General features: G+C 47.6%; 1 protein-coding gene across 1 annotated transcript in view; it reads right to left on the bottom strand.

The window, feature by feature from the left end:
• Positions 1–1,571, bottom strand: part of COQ8A (coenzyme Q8A) — a 37,691-nt gene extending 36,120 nt beyond the window's left edge. Inside the window, exon 1 of the mRNA XM_072830238.1 lies at positions 1,448–1,571. The gene's annotated coding sequence lies outside the window, so the exon portion shown is untranslated. The remainder of the gene's footprint in view (positions 1–1,447) is intronic.
• Positions 1,572–19,930: the final 18,359 nt, after the last annotated feature.

Raw genomic sequence — 19,930 nt, 5'->3', positions numbered from 1 at the left:
GGTTACTCCACATGCATATCCCCCACTGTCTTGCAAAGTCTCCAAAGATAGAAACCACCAGGCTTCTACTTCTGTTCGCTCTGGACCGTCACTGCCACGCATCCAGCAGGCCCCGGCAATGCCCATGAGCTTCTACCTCCTATGGCTCTCCTCTCCCTCCAGTTGGGGGGGCGGGGGGAGTGGTCTCTTTTGAAGCCTGTCTACATGGCTTCTATCACTGGTTCAGGGCAGGGGGCACACTACTATCTCTTGTCTAAGCCTCTCAACTACTCACTCACAGGTCCCAGCACGTCTCTCCAGCAGCATGAGAAGACTCTTTTTATAGTCTTAGCTCAATAGTTCTCAACCAAGGACGATTTTGCTACCTACGACACATTTGGCAATGTCTGGAGAAATTTCTGATTTCTCTAACAACCAGTGTGTGTGGTTGGGGTGGGGGATTGCTACCAGCACATAGCGGACAGAGACCAGGGATGCTGCTGCACATCCAGCAATGCACAGAGCAGCCCTCCCACAACAAGGAACTGTCCTGTCCATATGTCAATAGTCTGAAGACGGGGAAACCTGTCTGCGGTGACACATAGGAAGTGCTCAAATCACCTGGGTCACTTTTCCCTCAAGCTGCCCAAGGTCAGGCCAAAAATTGTAATAACCCTGCACTGTCTAGAAGACTGAACAAAATACCCAGAGCCACCACCAGAGTCTTAAGGACACTGCTCCTGTGAACCAACAGTACCCCCCTCTTCCCCTCTCAGGAGAAGGGCCATCCTGCCAGGATGACCTGTCCATCCACAACAGGACAACTGGCAGGCGAGTATCACGCTGCTGGGATCCTCTGGCAACCCGTTAGGCGTGGCAGGCCCAGCTCTTGGGTCTTCTGTCACGCACACCCCAGGGCCCAAACGAGCCCAAGTTTTCCAACGGGCTGTGCCGGGACAGGCTGACAGGCAGCCGAGGGCCTCTCGCCCTTCAGGAGGCTGGCACCCCTCAGCCACGTGGAGAGCCCCAGCGCCCACACCTGCCTGGCGGCCTTCCGGGCCCCCCGGGCCCGCGCACACACTGCGTGCGGCAGAGGGCTGGGATGAGGGACAGGCACCAGCTCAGGCACTCCGGGGACCCCAGTGCTTGCAGAAGCAGGAGGAAGGGCCCACGAAAAGCGAACGGAGCAGAGGAGCGAGAAGGGCCCCCTTTCCCAAGTCCACCCCGAACCCCCACCTGTGAAACCCGGGAGTCGGAGCTCCGGCCTGAGCCTGCAGCAGGCGGCACGCCCAACCCCGCGCACGGGCGGCGGGCCTGGGAGCGAGCACCGCCGGGGAACTGGGAGCGGGGCCGGGGGCGGGCGCACCTCGGCACGGGGAAGCCGCCCGGGCGCGGGGCACCGGAGGGAGGGGCGCGCGCAGGCGGAAGGCGAGCCCGGCCGTGCCTTCGCGGCGCGCGGCGGCCTTACCCGGCGGCAGGAAGCGGGGCTCTGGGTCACCTTCGCGCCGCCTGCACGATGCCCGCCGCAGCGCCGGCGCCGCCAGCGCCCCGGATCTGTTTACCTCGCCGCCCGCGTCCGGACTCCCCGCCCGCGGCCCCGCCCCCTGCGGCCGTGGCCCCGCCCCGCGGGCGCTCCCATTGGCCGAGCCGCCGTGCCCGGCCACACGCCGCGCGGCGCGGAGCAGCGTGCTCGGCCCGTGCGCGCGCGCCGCGGCCAATGAGAGCCGAGGGCGGAGCGAGGGGCGTCCAATGGGGGGCCGCCGGGCGCTCGGGGCCCCTCCCGCCCTCGCTCGGCGCTGCCCTTTGCCCTAGTTGGGAAACCGCTACGGCTGGCGGCGCCCACTTTCCTCAAGTGGGGGGCCGCGTGGTGGGCTTGTGCCCGGGGCCGGACCTTCCACCTGCCCTCGGCTCGGGGGCGGAGGACCGGGGGATGAGTGTGAGCCCCGGGACGGACCCTCCGCCCGCCCTCTGCTCCCGCCCGGGACTCGCGGAGCCCCCCACGCCTCCTCCCCTGCCCCCAGGATAGGAGTGTCGTGCCACGTGTGTGTGCATACCTGCACACGTGCATGCTCACCCCCCCCCATAACCCAAGACTCAGGTGGGACACTCCGCTGAGAAGCAGGATGCTCCAGGAATCCCCCTGCCATCTCCAGAATGCTTCCTAATGTTTTTCCCACCAGCCTGCGATGACGCTTAGCCACCTCTCACCCTTTGCCCCATCCCCACCTCTGCTCCCATTTTCAGCAAAGCTCATGGAAGAAGTAACTGCATTCATTTTCTCTGCTTCCTTCTCTCCCATTCTGCCTGAAGCCATCTGGTCAGCCCTCGCCCCGCATGTCCCCCAGAACTGCACCTGTGACCTGTGACCTCCAGGCTGCCAGACCAGGCAGTCTGTCCTCAGGGCTCATCTAAACTATGGTGGCAGGTGACAGGGGTGGCCACGCCTTCTGTTTTCTCGGTGATTGCCCTGGGGTATAATTAACATCCTGATCCTAATAGGAGCTTAATTCCAATAATACACAGAAACTTTGCTCCTATATAATTCCATTCTACTCCTCTTCTGTTTGGTATTGTCATACAATTACATTTTTTATATTGTCTGCCCACCTCCACAGATTTATCATTATTGCTTTATGTGGTCGTTTTCAAATCAAGAGAAGAGGGGCCCCAGGGTGGCTCAGTTGGTGAGGTGTCTGCCTTGAGGTTGGGTCATGATCTCCCAGTCCTGGGATCAGCCCCATGTCTGGCTCCCTTCTCAGCAGGGGGCCTGTTTCTCCCTCTCCCCTTGCATGTGCGCTCGCTCTCTCACTCTCTCTCTCTTCTCTCCCTCTCTCTCTTTTCGTGCTTTCTCTCAAGTCTTTTTTTAAAAATCAGGAGAAGTAAGAGTTACAAACAAAAAATATATTAATGCTGCCTATTTACCTATATAGTTTCCTTTACCAGGGTTCCTTATTTCTTCATGTGCATTTGAGTTAACGTCCTTTCATTTCAGCCTGAAGGACACCATTTTTTTTTTTTTTTTTTTTACACGGCAGGTGTGCCCTAATGATGAATGCCGGCAGTGTTTGTTCATCTGGCAAAGTCTTAATTTGTCCTTCATTTTTGAAGGACAGTTTTACTGGATATAAAACGTTGAGTTGACAGGTTTTCTTTCCTTCAGTGCTTTAAATACGTCATGCCACAGCCTTCTGGCCTCTATGGTTTCTGTTGAGAAATCAGATGTTAATCTAATTGAAAATCTTTGTGCACAATGAATGGCTTCTTCTCTGTTTTCAGTATTCTTTGTCTTTTGACAGTTTAATTACCATGTGTCTAGGTGTTTATCCTATCCCTTAGTTTATTCTATTTGGAGTTTGATGTACTTCTTGGACATATAGCTTAGTGTTTTTCATTAAAATTGGGAAGTTTTCTGCCATTATTTTTTCAAATATTCTTTTTTGCTCCCTTAAGATTTTATTTATTTATTTGAGAGAGAAAGAGCACAAGCAGGGAGGGCAGCAGAGGGAGAGGGAAAAGCAAACTCCCCACTGAGCAGGGAGCCTGACGCAAGGCTTGATCCCCGGTTAAGCAGATGCTTAACTGGCTGAGCCACCCAGGTGCCCCTCAAATATTCTTTTTTTTTTTAAGATTTATTTATGAGAGAAAGGAAAAGAGTGAGCGGTGGTGGGGGGACCAAAGGAGATTGTGGGAAGCCCCCACTGAACCCCCCACTGAACCCCCCCACTGAACCAGTGTGGAGCTCAATTTCACGACCCTGAGATCATGGCCAGAGCCAAAATCAAGAGTCAGACACTTAACCAACTGACCCACCCAAGTGCCCCTCAAACATTCTTTATATCCTCCATTTCTCTCTCTCTCTTCTCTTTGTGGGACTCCCATTACATGTATATCAGTATGTTGGATGACATCTCACACATTTCTGGGGCTGGGTTCATTTTTTTTCCATCTTTTTCCTTAATTTTCTTCAAGGTGGATCATCTAAATTGATCTTTCCACAAGTCAGGATGTTTTCTCCTGCCTGCTTAACTCTGCTGTGGAGCCCCAGTAGTGAATTTTTCATTTCAGTTCCTGTTTTTCTCAACTCTAGAACTCCTACTTGATTATTTTTCATTTTATCTTTTTACTGATATTCTCTAGTTAAGACAACATTCTCAAAATTTTATTCCATTACTTAGACATGGTTTCATTTAGCTCTTTAAATATATTTCAAATAGCTGATTTAAAGCCTGGCTAGTAAAAAAATAAATAAATAAAAAATAAAAAAAAATAAAAAAATAAAAAAAAAAAAAAATAAAGCCTGGCTAGTAGGGGTGCCTGGGTGGCTCAGTTAGTTGAGCGTCCAACTCTTGGTTTCAGCTCAGGTCGTGATCTCAGGGTCCTGAGACAGCCCCACTTGGGGCTCTGTGCTCAGCAGAGTCTGCTTAAAGAGTCTCCCCTCTGCTCTCTCTCTCTCTCTCTCTCTCAAATCTTTTTAAAAAATGAAGTCTGGGGGTGCCTGGGGCTCAGTCAGTGAGGCATCTACCTTGGGCTCGGGTCATGATCTCAGGGTCCTGGGATCAAGTCCTGCACTGGGCTCCCCGCTCAGTGGAGTGCCTGCTTCTCCCTCTCCCTCTGCCCCTCAGCCTCCCACTCCTGTGCTCACACTCTCTCTTTCACTCTCAAATAAATAAAATCTTAATTAATTAATTAAATATCTGGCTAGTAAGCACAACATCTGGGACATCTTCTGTGCTTCTATTGCTTTCTTTTCTATACATGGGCCATACTTTCTAGTTTCTTTGCCTGTCTCATAGTTTTTTATTAAAAACTAAACATTTTAAGCGATATACTGTGGCATCTTGAGAACGCAGATTCTCCTCCTCCCAAGGTTTGTTTTTGCTGCTGCTTAACGAAGCTGCTGTTCTTTGTGAAGTGACTTTTGGAAATGAATTCAGTAGTCTAATTTCATTGTATGTGACCACTAATGTGGTCTCTATTCAGTTACCTTAGTGGCCAGCAAATGATAATCCAGAATTTCCTTGAATGCCTGAAACCAACAAATCACCCAGCTTTTGGTGATGGACAGTGTGCATGATGGGGCATGCCTTCGACACTAACCTAGGCAGTTGACAATGCTACCTTCCCCTAACTTTCTGGATTTACACAGAAGTGCACATATCAGCCTAGAGGAAGGTTCAGGAGCCCAACTAAAATTTGATCAAGCAAAGAACCTTTGCCAATTCCTGGGACATTTGGGGTAGAAATCAAACAACATGTGGCTAAGAATAAAAAACTCAAAACTGTGTGATAGTCAAAACCACCAGTGCAGAAGCACTTGTTCCAAAGCAGGAATATACCTGAGCCACTGAGTCACAACCTGTATAGGAGTCCTCTCCACAGGCCTCCTGGTGTGCTCCCCCTATGCCTGCAGGGCTCTCAGAGAGTGTGGCATTACATGAACACACTTGTTTTTTTTTTTTTTATTGGAGTTCAATTTGCCAACATATAGCATAACACCCAGTGCTCATCCCGCCAAGTGCCCCCCTCAGTGCCCATCACCCAGTCACCCTAACCCCCCGCCCACTTCCCCTTCCACTACCCCTTGTTCATTTCCCAGAGTTAGGTCTTTCATGTTTTGTCACCCTCACTGATACTTTCACATATTTTCTCTCCTTTCCCTTTATTCTCTTTCACTAATTTTTGTATTCCCCAAATGAATGAGACCATATAATGTTTGTCCTTTTCCAATTGACTTATTTCACTCAGCACAATACCCTCCAGGTCCCTCCACATCGAAGCAAATAGTGGGTATTTGTCGTTTCTAACGGCTGAGTAATATTCCATTGTTTACATAGACCACATCTTCTTTATCCATTCATCTTTTGATGGACACTGAGGCTCCTTCCACAGTTTGGCTATTGTGGACATTGCTGCTAGAAACATCGGGGTGCAGGTGTCCCGGCGTTTCACTGCATCTGTATCTTTGGGGTAAATCCCCAGCAGCGCAATTGCTGGGTCGTAGGGCAGGTCTATTTTTAACTTTTTGAGGAACCTCCACATGGTCTTCCAGAGTGGCTGCACCAGTTCACATTCCCACCAACAGTGCAAGAGGGTTCCCCTTTCTCCACATCCTCTCCAACATTTGTTGTTTCCTGCCTTGTTAATTTTCCCCATTCTCACTGGTGTGAGGTGGTATCTCCTTGTGGTTTTGATTTGTATTTCCCTGATGGCAAGTGATGCAGAGCATTTTCTCATGTGCTTGTTGGCCATGTCTGTGTCTTCCTCTCTGAAATTTCTTTTCATGTCTTTTGCCCATTTCATGATTGGATTGTTTATTTCTTTGCTGTCGAGTTTAATAAGTTCTTTATAGATCTTGGATACTAGCCCTTTATCTGATACGTCATTTGCAAATATCTTCTCCCATTCTGTAGGTTGTCTTTTAGTTTTGTTGACTGTTGCTTTTGCTGTGCAGAAGCTTTTTATCTTGATGAAGTCCCAATAATTCATTTTTGCTTTTGTTTCTCTTGCCTTCATGGATGTATTTTGCAAGAAGTTGCTGTGGCCAAGTTCAAAAAGGATGTTGCCTGTGTTCTCCTCTAGGATTCTGATGGAATCTTGTCTCACATTTAGATCTTTCATCCATTTTGAGTTTATCTTTGTGTATGGTGCAAGAGAGTGGTCTAGTTTCATTCTTCTGCATGTGGATGTCCAATTTTCCCAGCACCATTTATTAAAGAGACTGTCTTTTTTCAGTGGATAGTCTTTCCTGCTTTGTCAAATGTTAGTTGACCATAAAGTTGAGGGTCCACTTCTGGATTCTCTATTCTGTTCCATTGATCTATGTGTCTGTTTTAACACACTTGTTTAATAACCATTTCATTCACTGAATATAAGAAAGTAGGACTTAAAACAAATTCCATTCCTACTTTAAATACATGAATTTCCCACGACATCTTCACAACCCACAGTGTAGAAAATGCTGGTTCAGGCAATCATGAGGGTCTTCCTCCCCCTGAAAGTTTTCCCTAGTTTTAAAAACTTTTGAACATTTTACTCATTGTATTCCATATTCCATTAGGTAACATAGTCGTGTGACTTTTTAAAAACTATTTTTAAGTCTCCCCTGGCCCCTCTCTCTCCCGCCCGATTCCCAGAACCCAATGCTCCACACACCCCTGAGATCATGAGCCGAAATCAAGAGTCAGAAGTTTAACGAACTGCGCTTCCCAAACGTTCCTCAATGTGTCTTTATATATATGAGCAAAGACAAACACACTCATATTTTATGCAGTCATATTATACACTCTGTTGTTTTTCCATTGAACAATATAGCCTGAAACTTTCCAAGTGTGTACACAGAGAAGAATCTTCACTGTTTTTTCAGTATCCCATTATTCAGATGGGCCATTACTTCTTTAACTAGTCTCCCACCGATATATGTGCAGACTGTCTCTATTCTTCTGCTATTTCAAATGGTGCTGTAATGAATAACCTTGTTTCTTTTTTTAAAAAAAGATTTTATTTATTCATGAAAGACACAGAGAGAGAGGCAGAGACACACACAGGCAGAGGGAGAAGTAGTCTCCATGACCAGAGCCCAATATGGGACTCGATCCCAGGACCCCAGGATCATGACCTGAGCCAAAGGTAGACACTCAACCGCTGAGCCACCCAGGCATCCCATAACCTTGTTTCCAAGGTATGATTAGCCTGGACCTGGGTGAAGCTGGGTTGGCGGGCAGAGAGTGCTATGCCAGGGCAGGACCCATGAGTACCCTCGCTGTGCCCAGAGGCCTGACATGCATGACTCGCTGACTCCGAGATTAATCACACATCCCCCCAAACACCCTGCAGTGAAAACAGATCATTTCCAGAGATGCACTATCACAGGTCACAATCTGAGGAGGTCACCAGACTTGGGAAAATCCAACCCAGTCCTGCTAAGAGAATGAGTTCAGGGAAACCCCACACCTGCTCAGTGAAGAGAAAACTAATTACTGTAATAAGCTGACAGTACAATTGGAAGTAATTAAGCATATTACAGAAGAGGCTCCCCGCAAGTTGAGACAGCCCAGCCCAGCCCGTGAACTACACCCCCCTATGCTTGACACACATGTCTTACTTCTCAATAGGGTGTTATTTTTCTTTTTCTGATTAATTTCTTGTCAACCCACTGTAGCCTATGGACATTAGCCAAGTAAGCCTATTTGTTGGTTTGATTTTTTTCCTATTTTTAAACTGAGATATAATTTACATGTAGTAAAGTGCATTGATCTTAAGTCTAGAGTTCACCAGTTTGTACAAATGAATATATCATGCAACCAACACCCTGATTAAAATGCAGAACAATTCTTTTCCCTCCAAAATGTTCCTCCATGCTCTCTTCCCAAGCACCCCCCACCTCACCCCAGACAACTGTTCTAGGCTGATTTGGTTAAGGGAGAAATAGCTAATCATATGACAGGAATTGGGAAGGAACGTCCTCTGAATCAAAAGGGTATGTAATTCATTGTTGTGTCCTTAAATTATGGAATTTGTGGGGGAAGCCATCCTAATTGCTGACTATATATTTGTCTTTGTTTTCTTCAGCCACTGGATACTTTCTCAAAACTCTTCTGTTGGGGGTGGGGGCGCCTGGGTGACTCAGTGTTGAGCATTTGTCCTTGGCTCAGGTAGTGATCCTGGGGTCCTGGGATCGAGGCCTGTGTCAGGTTCCCTGCTCACTGGGGAGTCTGCTTTTCCCTCTCCCCACTGCTCATGCTCTCTCTCTCTAATAAATAAATATATTTTTCAAACTTATTTCTAAATTCTCTTGTATTTAGTGTAGTTTCTGGACTTGGGCCCCAAGTTCATAGACTAGAGAAGCAGCAACGTGCTGGAACCTGGCATCCATGGGTGGAGCCTCACAGTGTGTGGTCTCATACCACGTCCCTCTGAGACACACAGAGCCAGGGTTGAGACAGGCAGGAGCTGGGTGCCCAAGGCAGGGAGGAAGCCTACAGGAAAAGGAATTACAACTTGGAGGAGAGGACAGGCCAAGAGGACTCCATTTTGCCAATGACCAAGGAGGTTGGGAGTCAATCTGAGCTTTCAGTGAAGGGGCAGAGAGAGCCTGGCTCCCTCAGGTAGAGCAAGCATTCCAGGGGGAAACAAAGAGGCATGAAACTTCTAATCTGGGTATTGCAACATGTCCCCCTGGCGATTGAACTTTGGGTTCTATTTCCTTTTTCTGTGTCAGTGAAACAGATGTCAGGGGTGCCCAGGTGGCTCAGTCAGTTGGGTGTCTGCCTTGGGCTCAGGTCATAATCTTAGGGATCGAGCCCCACGTGGGGCTCCCTGCTCAGTGGGGAGTCTGCTTCTCTCTCTGCCTGTAGCTCTCCCTGCTTGTGTGCACACTCTTTCTCTCGCTCTTTGTCAAATAAATAAAAAAATAAAATCTTTTTTTAAAAAAGAAAGAAATAGGGATCCCTGGGTGGCGCAGCGGTTTGGCGCCTGCCTTTGGCCCAGGGCGCGATCCTGGAGACCCGGGATCGAATCCCACATCAGGCTCCCGGTGCATGGAGCCTGCTTCTCCCTCTGCCTATGTCTCTGCGCCTCTCTCTCTCTCTCTCTGTGACTATCATAAATAAAAAATAAAAAATAAAAAATAAATTAAAAAAAATAAATAAATAAAATAAAAATAAAAAAGAAAGAAATAGATGTGAGACAGTCAGCTTGGTCGTGGCAAAGCATTTCACACAGCTGCTCCCACCTCGGGGCCCCCAGGAGTGTGTGCGGTGGGGAAGGGTGTGCAGGGAGGCCGTGGTAGAAGGGAGGGCAGAAGACCGGTGGGGAGTTTCAGCTGGCCCAGAGGAGCTCCCCGCCTTCTGCGTACTGAGGGCCCCAGAGAAGGGGAAAGGGCAGGAGCTCTGCATCCACAGGGGTGCCCTACAGTACCTCTTACCCAGAGTCCCTGGGGCAGCAGCTGCCTGGGCGGGGAGTAGGGAGCCATGGATTTACCTGAAGAGCAGAGCTCTGAGATCCCAGCTCTGGACCACAGGTGATGGGTACTGCACACCAAGCTCAAAGTGACAGGAGGACAACTGTCCTTCCTGAGGGCTCAGAGAGACTCAGAGACTTGTAGGAGGGCTGCTGGACTACAGACCAGCGGTCCCCACTCGCATCGGCCGGTCAGATGTGTTAGTGCCCAGGTTTGAAGACCTACTAAACTTGCTGCTAGTCAGGCACATGGGGGATGAAGCCAGCTTTTTATGGGGGTCCATACAAGGCAAGATCACCCCGTACCCTGACTTGGTGGCACGGTTCATCTTACTCACTCGGGTACCACCTGACCCAGGGATCTCTCTGTCCTGAACTCATACTTCTTGCTTTGGCAGCAACTTCTAGAACATGCGCCCAGCCACCCTGGACTGCCACTCCCCTCGGCTTTCTGACTGTGAGGCTCTGCTCTTGCTGCCCCCTGCCTCCCATGCCCTCCCTCACACTCCTACTCACTCTCTAAGACCCAATTCCAACACTATTTGCTACACAATGCTTCTCTGGTCGCCTCAGCTAGATGCGACCCAGCCCCTCTCACTTTTGGAGGACTTTGCTTAAGCAAGTGCGTGCCTCTTTTTTACATTACATGTAATAGTGTGTTGTAGTTAGGAGCCAGCTCATCTTTTTATATCTAAAAAACCACGTATCATGATATTTCCCATAGGGCCTTGTACCTAGAAAGTATCCCTTATATTTAAAAAAAATTGTGGGGTGTCTGGGTGGCTCAGCTGGTTAAGCATTTGACTCAATTTTGGCTCAGGTCATGTTCTCAAGGTCATGAAATCGAGCCCCATGTCGGGCTCTGCTTTCAGCATAGAGTCTGCTTCTCTCCTGCTTATAGGGTAGTCTGCCCCTACCCCTGCTTGTGCACACATGTGAGCTCTCTCAAATAAATAAATAAATAAATAAATAAATAAATAAATAAATAAATAAATAAATAAATAAAATCTTACAAAACACCGCTACCAAGGTGTGGTAGATGTAGGGAATGCCTTTGCAATACTTCTTGTCCTCCTCCCCACAGTGTAGTCACCACCAGTGCCAGAGGCCTTGGCCTCACCCAATTCCACACATGGTCCCCTGTGGTCTAAGCCAACCTCCACCCACTTGCCACAGGAGATAGGTTTTTCTGAGCCTGAGCTGATCAGCACGTGGCATGTCCATAGTTGTTGGCCCTGGGTGGTCTGGCCAGAAGGAAACTCAGGACTTGTGCTCACTGGTTACAGGAAGCAATAGCCCCACTCTCCCCAGACTAGCTGTCAAGAAATCCCAACTAAGCCATCCAGTTCCAGTGGGCATCTTTCACCAGGGAGAAAGCCAGCCTAGAAAGAAATCTGGTCCACAAAGGAGGACAGGGCCGAGAGAATCAGAGAAACATAGTTGAGCTCTGGTCAAGCCATATTGGAAGCTTGCCATAATGCTTACATTTTGAGCCATGTGAACCAATAAATTCTCTTCGTGGTTTCTCTTACTTGCAACCCAAAGCATCATCCTAACCAGCATATTGGGAATGCTGCACTGTGGTGAGTGTTGTGGGTTCACACATGTACACACACACACGCATGCAACCTCACCAGGAAGGGGAACTCCTCACACACTCCTCCTTTGGTAACAATTACTAAGACATGGAACTGATGTCTTTTAATACTTATCTGTATTAAAAGTGAATTTGGGGGAGGACGCCTGGGTGGCTTAGTGGTTGAGTGACTGCCTTTGGCCCTGGAGTCCCATGATGGAGTTCCACATTGGGCTTCCTGCCTGGAGTCTGCTTCTCCCTCTGCCTGTGTCTCTGCCTCTTTCTCTGTGTCTCTCATGAATAAATAAATAAAATCTTTAAAAAAATAAGAAAGACTCTTTCTTCCTCTCCCTCTGCCCCTCCCCGCTTTGTGCACACATGCACACACATACTCTCTCTAAAAAAATTAAAATCTAAAAAAAAAAAAAAAAAAAAAGATTTTGCAGGGCACCTGAATGACTCAATCAGTGATCTCAGGGTTTCAGCTCAGGTCATGATCTTAGGGTCGTGAGATTGAGCCCCATCTAGGGCTCCCCACTTAGCAGAGGGTCTCCTTAAGATGCTTTCTCTCTCTGCCCCTCCCCCCAGTCACACATGCTGTCTATAAATAAATAAATAAAATATTTTTTAAAATGACTATGCAATTTTAACCTGAATTCTTAAGACTATCTCAGATTCTAGCAACTGGTAACAAATTGTAAAATATTTTTCCTTTAAAAAAAATTAATATATTGTTTGTGACCCTTTTTAGTACTTGAAGTAATAAACTCAGCTTTATTTTTAAAGTTTATTTTTTTCAGTAATGTCTACATCCGATGTGGGGCCTAAGAGTATGACCCCGAGATCAAGAGTCATATGCTCTTCCCACAGAGCCAGCCAGGCACCCCAAAATCCTCTTTTACTGTAATGTGAAATTTGTATTTTCAACATCTTCCTTATAAGGTGAGATGGGGTTCTGATTCTTGGGAGGAAATACTGACATTTTCTTGACTGGTCCCACGCCTTGACATTATTTAAGCTCTTCCAACCTGCTCTTTCACTTGCTTTCTTGGCAAGCATCCCTGAGCCTCCTCTCCAGGGGCCCAGCTCCTTGCGAGCCGGGACCACGTCTTGTGTCTCTTTCATAACCCCATGCTGTCAGGAGCCTCAGAGTTTCCCAAGAGCTGGTGGATGGCCCGTGGAAACTTCCACAGCAGCTGCTCAGCCCCCAGCCCCCCCACCTGGGACCTGGCCTGTGTGTCCTACCGGCCCAAGGGCACTGAGCTTGGCACCCGTCAGGCCCTCGGTCTATTTATGACTTTTTATCTCAGGGTTTGCACCTCGGCACTTTGCACTCAGGAAACCTCCCCCTCTCCACACCAGTCAACACACATCCTTATCTGGAACAGAGAACAGTGGGTCTGATAAACTCTTTTCCTCCATGGCTGCCTGAATGGCCCCAATGTCTCCATACTTTTGGCTGGGAGCCCAAAGCCTTTGACTGAAATGAAGAAAGTTTCTGACATTCAGGAGAGAGAGTCTTATGATCCTGATGGGCTTAATCCTGAATTCGGTTCCTACATGCTTCTCCTTCCTGGGGAACGCTTATGTCCCCAAGGGAAGGACCCCTTCTGCACTCTCACCAGGCACCCCCCGAGCTCTGCGCTATCAACCCCAAGCCCCTGTGGGAGCTGCTTAGGGAAGAGCTGAGTCCATGAGGACTCGAGAGCTGAGGAGCTCTGAGGAGCTGGCCCCTTCTACCCTGGCAGCACTCCTTTCTCCTCCCGGGCACGTTGTGAGAACAAGGGGCCAGGAGCCAGAGAACTCAAGAACAAGCCAAGCTCTGCCTTCACACCAGGTCCCTTAGGCACATCATGGAAGCTCTCTGTGGCCTCACTGTTCTGAGATGCCAAATATCTGACCACCTACTTAATTCTTCATTTTACTTTGTGATATTATGATTTCTTTCTTTCTTTCTTTCTTTCTTTCTTTCTTTCTTTCTTTCTTTCTTTTTTCTTTCTTTCTTTCAGCAATGGCTAGGTTTATTTTGCATCTCACATGTCAGCTGAAGCCTCCCTAAATAAAATGGGTTCAAAACATCCTCCCCAGAAGTTTGGCCAATTCCTGGGAGGCCAGGGCAGAAGGCAAGAGGAGGCTTATATCTACATGGTCACCTCCGGCCCTGAGCTCCTGCAGCTGCCGAGTCCCGTCAGGCCGTAGCCATCCTGCCATCTGCATGCTGTCCCTGTCCAGAGCTGAGCCAAGCCGTTTAAGGGAATGGAGAGATCTAGACAGCTGCACGGTCACTATTAGACACATCTGTTCCCCAGGGTTCTTTGGCTATCCCATTCTCTGAGGACTTCTGTTTTTTTTAATATTTTATTTATTTATTCATGAGAGACATGCAGAGAGAGGCAGAGACACAGGCAGAGGAAGAAACAGGCTCCATGCAGGGAGCCTGATGCAGGACTCGATCCCAGGATCTCCAGATCACGCCCTGAGCTGAAGGCAGATGCTCAGCCATTGAGCCACCCAGGTGCCCCTCCTCTGAGGACTTCTAGCAGCTGACTCCCCTTGGGACATGGTCTAGTTTTCTCCTGTCCCCCCTGGCCCACCTCTCAACCTTAACTCTCCCTTTCAGATGGCCTCCAGGATGCCAAATCCTCACCGTATTCTATGGAGTTCTGTGTTCGTCTACCACTCCTCCTGGTAAACTTTGCCATCAGACCCATCAGGGAATGGCCCTTCACTCAGCAAAATCTACCTTCCTTAGGTAGCAGGCAGTTCTGGCTGTCAATGTTTTTTCCTCACTTGATCAAAACTACAATACAATTTCTGCTAAGTGTTTGCCACATTGACAATTCCATTCCTTAGAAAGCAAAGAAAATGAAGAGGAGCACCATTTAGGATCAAATTCCACGTTGAATCAGGGGCATCTGTCTGTAAGGTACAGTGAAAGAAAGCTCCCAGTCATCCAGGCATCTGGGACAGCTGAGGAGGGCCTACTGGAAGGTCAAGTGTGTGCCAAGACTTAGGATGGAGAATCCTCCAACTATCCTCCAAGATAATTGGCGAAAAGTTAGTTTGATTGATCGCACGATCCAAGAATAAAGGAAAGACAGCTCAGGCAGGACTAAATGAAGTTATAAATTGCAGATGACCCCATAGAGGGAAAAGAGGAAAGCAGGCCCACAATCAAACACAACTATAGTTGGGCGAATAGGTCAGCAGGGTATTCCTTTGCACACCCATTAACAGAAGCACTAGCATCTTCATCATGTGACTTCCAGGGTTGCCTGGGAGATGGGGCCATCCCACAGGATAGGTTTTAATGGGCCAGGCCATTGGCTGGAACTCAATCACATGGCCACCCAACTGTGGGGATCTGGGGAATGTTCTCCAGGTGTGTGCTCAGAAGCTGGAGAAGAATGCAGATTTTGTCCAGTGATGGGCAGTCTCTGCCACACGCTCCTTCCACTTTCCTTATTAGGGAGAAACCAGTGTGGAAAGTGGAAGAACCATACCAGCAAGAAGAATTGAAGCTCTGAGTGCGGAAGGAGGCAGCAGGACAACACAGGATGAATGAAGGTACTGAGGGGACTCACGACAAGCTGACCTCCTGATCGACGAACTCTAATACACAGAAGTGCTGCTGGAGAACTGAAGAGGACAGTGTCACCCTGATTTTCACAAAGGCTAGGGAACTGGAATCAAAGAAGCATCCACTGGTGGACTTGACGTGAACGTGGGATGAGGGCTACGAGAGAATCAATAGGTGGGTCAGGACATTCACATTCGGAAGGAAAGCACTGACTGTGAAGAGCCAGCATGTGGTCCAGGCTAACTTCCCATTCTCTCTTGAAAGAATTCGCTTTAACGATGGCTATATCCTCAGACTTACTCATACTGCTCAGGAATCAATGTGAAGTATAAACAAACCTATTTTGGACCAAAACATATTACCGTTGCTTTATTTATAATAGCAAAAAAGACATAACCCAAAAGTACAGCAGTAGGGGAATGGTTATGCAAATTATTAGTCATTAATCTAATGAACTATTATACAGTCTTTAAGACCGTCTTGGAAGAATGTTTAATGATAAGAGAAAGTACTTATGAAATACTGGTAATGAAAAAAATCAGTATGCAAATATCAGAGAACATATATACTCAGTGATATGAAGATACCACCACGGAAGGGAGACGAAGGCTATGTGCTGAAATGTGAACAGTAGTTGTCTCCGATGGCAGGATTATGGGTCATTGATAATTTCCTTGATGCACGTTCCTGCATTTTGCCACAGTGGGCATGAATTACTTCTACAGATAGAAAAAAACAACAACTATTTTCTTTAAAAAATAATCACCAGGTTGGTGTAACAAGGCAGCTGCACGTATGTGGCAGGTGTGGATTTCACAAGGCATCCAGCAAAGTCCAACACTATGAAAGTGTAACTCAATTTTTATAAACGCTAAGTGGTTGATAAGCACTGAAGGAGCATCTCCAGTCTAGAGTTGGGTCTCCAGCAACCTGAGCCGATGTAAACATACTATCCTCAGTGGGACCTCCAAAATTCACCCGCAGATGGATGCCAGAATTGTGGGGGAATTAATTTTGGTTGAAGACAAGCTCTATGTGGGTCTTTGGGGTAATGCAGCTCCCCAAAACAGTGAAGCTCCTGAGCTGAATTAATGAAGTAGAAGGCTCAGAACGAGGGTCAAATCACCCTGAGATTGCCAGTGCTCTTCCCTCAGTGGTGTTTTCAGAACTAGAATTGGCTATAATACGATTGATTAAATAGAAAAGAGCAATTTGCGTTGCTGGGCACTGCTATTGGTTATAAGCAGATCACAGCTGCTCGGGAGAGGAAAGCCTGTCAGGAAGAGCCCAGCTGCTAGGTTTTAGTGGCTTTTGCCTTGTTTACCAAACGATGAGTCATGAGGATAAAAGAAGGGGTGAGCCTGGTGAGAAACTGCAAACCAGTGCTGGGGGAGGCAGGGCAGAGCAGAAGCCGGGGTGACCAAGTGAGGCTGAAGCTTCTAGAGCAATACCACTGGAGCTATGAGAAACAGCTCTCATCAAAAGTCTTGATGGAAAATTTTTGTTCCTGAACATCTAAAAGTTTCTATCCCTCAACCTTGTCCAAAAATTTTTTTTCTTATGTTTTTTGATAATGTGTGATTCCCTACCAGTGCAATTATCGCACAATACTGGAGTAGACGGAATTGTGTTCAGTTCTGAGTATCTTAGTCCAAAAGGGATGACAAAGTACCTAAGTCAGGAGAAAACGGAGCAGAATGGCTAAAGCTCTAGAAACAACAGCGAACAGAGGATGTCAGAACTGAAACCGATGTGTGTGCATCGGGGAGAAAGGGGAGCAGTGGGAATCGGAGGGTAGCTCGAGACAAGGGAGGGCTTTCCAACAGAAGGAGGGGACACGGAGGCTGCAGGAAGCAGCACAGGGAGCCAGGCCGACCTGAGTTTGCATCCTGGTGCTTTCTAGCCACATGACTTCGGGCAGATTACTGAACTCTTCTAAACCTTGGTTTCTTCAAACACAGAAGGAGATAGACTCTCTCGTAGTGTTATTGTAAGAATTAATGCATGCTTGGTGCTTATGATGGCGCCTGGTGTGCAGCAAACCCTCCCCCGCTGCTACCTGCTATCTGCAGTGGTGTTCATGGGGACACAGCGCCTCATCGCTGGATGTCCTGACAGAATCTGCATGATCACTAACAGGTGGAGTCACAAGACAGACTACTGCATGGTTAGGAGCCGATACCAGCAATGCAGAAGTTAAAAGGAACCATGTGTAAAGGTCCTGTGGTCGATCAGCCTGACCAATGCTGGAACAGAGTTGAACAGTTTCTTGACCCCGTGAACTCTGTGAGCCTTTAATATACTACTTGAAATTTAAATCCCCCATCATGCTTGGCCACAGAACCCTTTTTCATGGAACGTCTTAAAGGGAGAGAGCATTTCAAACACATTTCAGAGGACACTGAATTAGATGACTTTTGAGATTCTTTCAGACTCTGGTATCTGAAAAAGTTATGAATTTCAAATGTAGTTTACATTTGAATGTTTACAAGTTCCTTACCATGAGCCAGGCCCTGATTTAAGCACGTTAGTTATGAAAAGCATTATGACACAGCAAACTCATGACATTTTCCCTAATCCCCATTTTACGGCAGAGATACTGAGACTGAAGTGAAGCCATTTTCCCCAAGGTCTCAGAGCTAACACGCGGTGGAACCAGGAGTATTACTGGCCTGCTCCTTCAAAGCCCTACACTGCATCAAGCCATACATATGTGAACAAAAACTGCTGAATTTGGGGGGCACCTGGGTGGCTCAGTGGTTGAGCATCTGCCTTCAGCTCAGGGCATGATCCTGGGGTCCTGGGATTGAGTCCCACATCAGGCTCCCTGGATAGAGTCTGCTTCTCCCTCTGCCTGTGTCTCTGCCTCTCTCTCTCTGTGTGTGTCTCATGAATAAATAAATAAAATCTTGAAAAAAAATTGCTGAATTTTTGTGTATTGTTGGGCTGACTCTGTAGGATGACAAATTCTTGGGATCAAAACCAATGTGGGGTTGGCATTACAGGTAAAAGGGAGGGAACCCAGCATAGTAGCCAGGAGTCTCAGGCCTTGAAGACTTGTCTTGCAATCTTTGGTGGCACGAGACCTTTGTACTGACCAGCAGTGGAGCCAGCCATACGTGCCAGGTTGCTTTAATATCGTTAGGAGAGGTCACTGGAAGCAAGAGCTAAAAGGAAGGGAGATGATTATCTGTGTTAAATGGCCACAGGCATCCTTTCCCATTGCTAGAGGTGTCCATGTCCACAACCAAAGAGAAACAAGATCCTATGTTTGTGTAAAATCCACATATGTCCCTTTACCACCAGCTTCCTGCAAGATGAGATGCAGGGGAGGTGGAATGTCCCTGCTCCCTGCCTTGCCTCCCCACTTCCCTGCATGGTAACAAAGAGCTACTTACTTCCCTCTTGGTAACAAGGGAATGCTGGGTGCCCTTCCCTGGCAGGCAACGCAAAGACTAGCCCTTCCAGGAGACGCTGAGAGTATGGAAAACTGGCTTCTCAGCTCAGCTGCACAAGATGATGAGCTAGGCTCATTCACTGACCATGTCAATCCTGCCCTGAGATCAGGCTCTGGCCTGGGCAAACCTCAGGGTGGGGAGCACCACCAGCCAGGGACTGGACAGGAATCCAGAGCTGCAGGCCGAACCTTGAAACCCTGGCTCCTGAAAGAATCTGCTGCCCTCATGTGGCCATTGTGACCAGGGCCCTTAACGAAAGAGGCTGGTCAGGCACATGGAGCCCCTGGGGATCGGGCCTTGGTGGGAAACTGTGGTGGGAGGAAGATTGAATGGGAAGCCACCAGATGGAAGCAGCAGTCCTGCCAACATTTTAGTTCAGGACCCCTGTATGCTCAAGAATATTCCTGATGGCTCCAGAGGTCTTCTGTTATGTGGAATAGTTCTATCCTATTTAGAAATTACAGCTGAGAATTTTTTTTTAAGTAGTGATGTCTCAATTCCTTTAAAAAATAATATTTTATGTTACCATAAATTACACGGTTATGAAAAATAGCTACATTTTGATGAAAAGAGTGGCACTTAGTTACATCTTCATATTTCTCTCTTTTTTTTTTCTTAAGATTTTATTTATTTAGGGACACCTGGGTGGCTCAGTGATTGAGTGTCTGCCTTCAGCTCAGTGAGTGATCCCGGAGTCCTGGGATCGAGTCCCGCATCAGGCTCCCTGCATGGAGCTTGCTTCTCCCTCTGCCTATGTTTCTGCCTCTCTCTCTATGTCTCTCATGAATAAATAGATAAAATCTTTTTAAAAAGAGTTAATACCCAGAATATACAAAGAGCTCCTACAACTCAACAACAAAAGAACAATCTGATTTAAAATGGGCGAAGGACATTTCTCCAAAGGAGATACATAAGTGGCACACCAGCACATAAAAAGATGCTCAACATCACTCTTCACCAAGGAAATGCAAACCCAAACTACAAAGAGCTACCACCTCACAGCTGTTAGGTTGGATGCAACCAAACAGAGAAAATCACCAGTGCTGGTGAGGGTGTGGAGAAACTGGAACCCTCATGTGCTGCTGGTGGGAATGCAAACTGGTGCAGGTGCTGGGGAAAACAGTATGCAAGTTCCTCAAAAAGTTAGATAAAACTACCCCCAGGATCCAGCCATCTCACCTTCGGGTCCCTCCAAGATGATTGAAAGCAAGGTCTCCAAGAGGCATTTGCACACCCATGTTCACTACATTATTCACAGTAGCAAAGAGGTGGAAGCAGCCCAAATGTCCAGCGACAGACAAATGGACAAAGAACGTTTGGCCTATACACACAATGAAATACTATTCAGCCTTAAAACCAAAGGAAAAACTGTCACAAGTT

This window comes from Canis lupus, chromosome 6 (assembly GCF_048164855.1).
Source record: "Canis lupus baileyi chromosome 6, mCanLup2.hap1, whole genome shotgun sequence".
In the NCBI taxonomy this organism is placed as follows: domain Eukaryota; kingdom Metazoa; phylum Chordata; class Mammalia; order Carnivora; family Canidae; genus Canis; species Canis lupus.
This window is presented reverse-complemented; position numbering and strand designations above follow the sequence as displayed.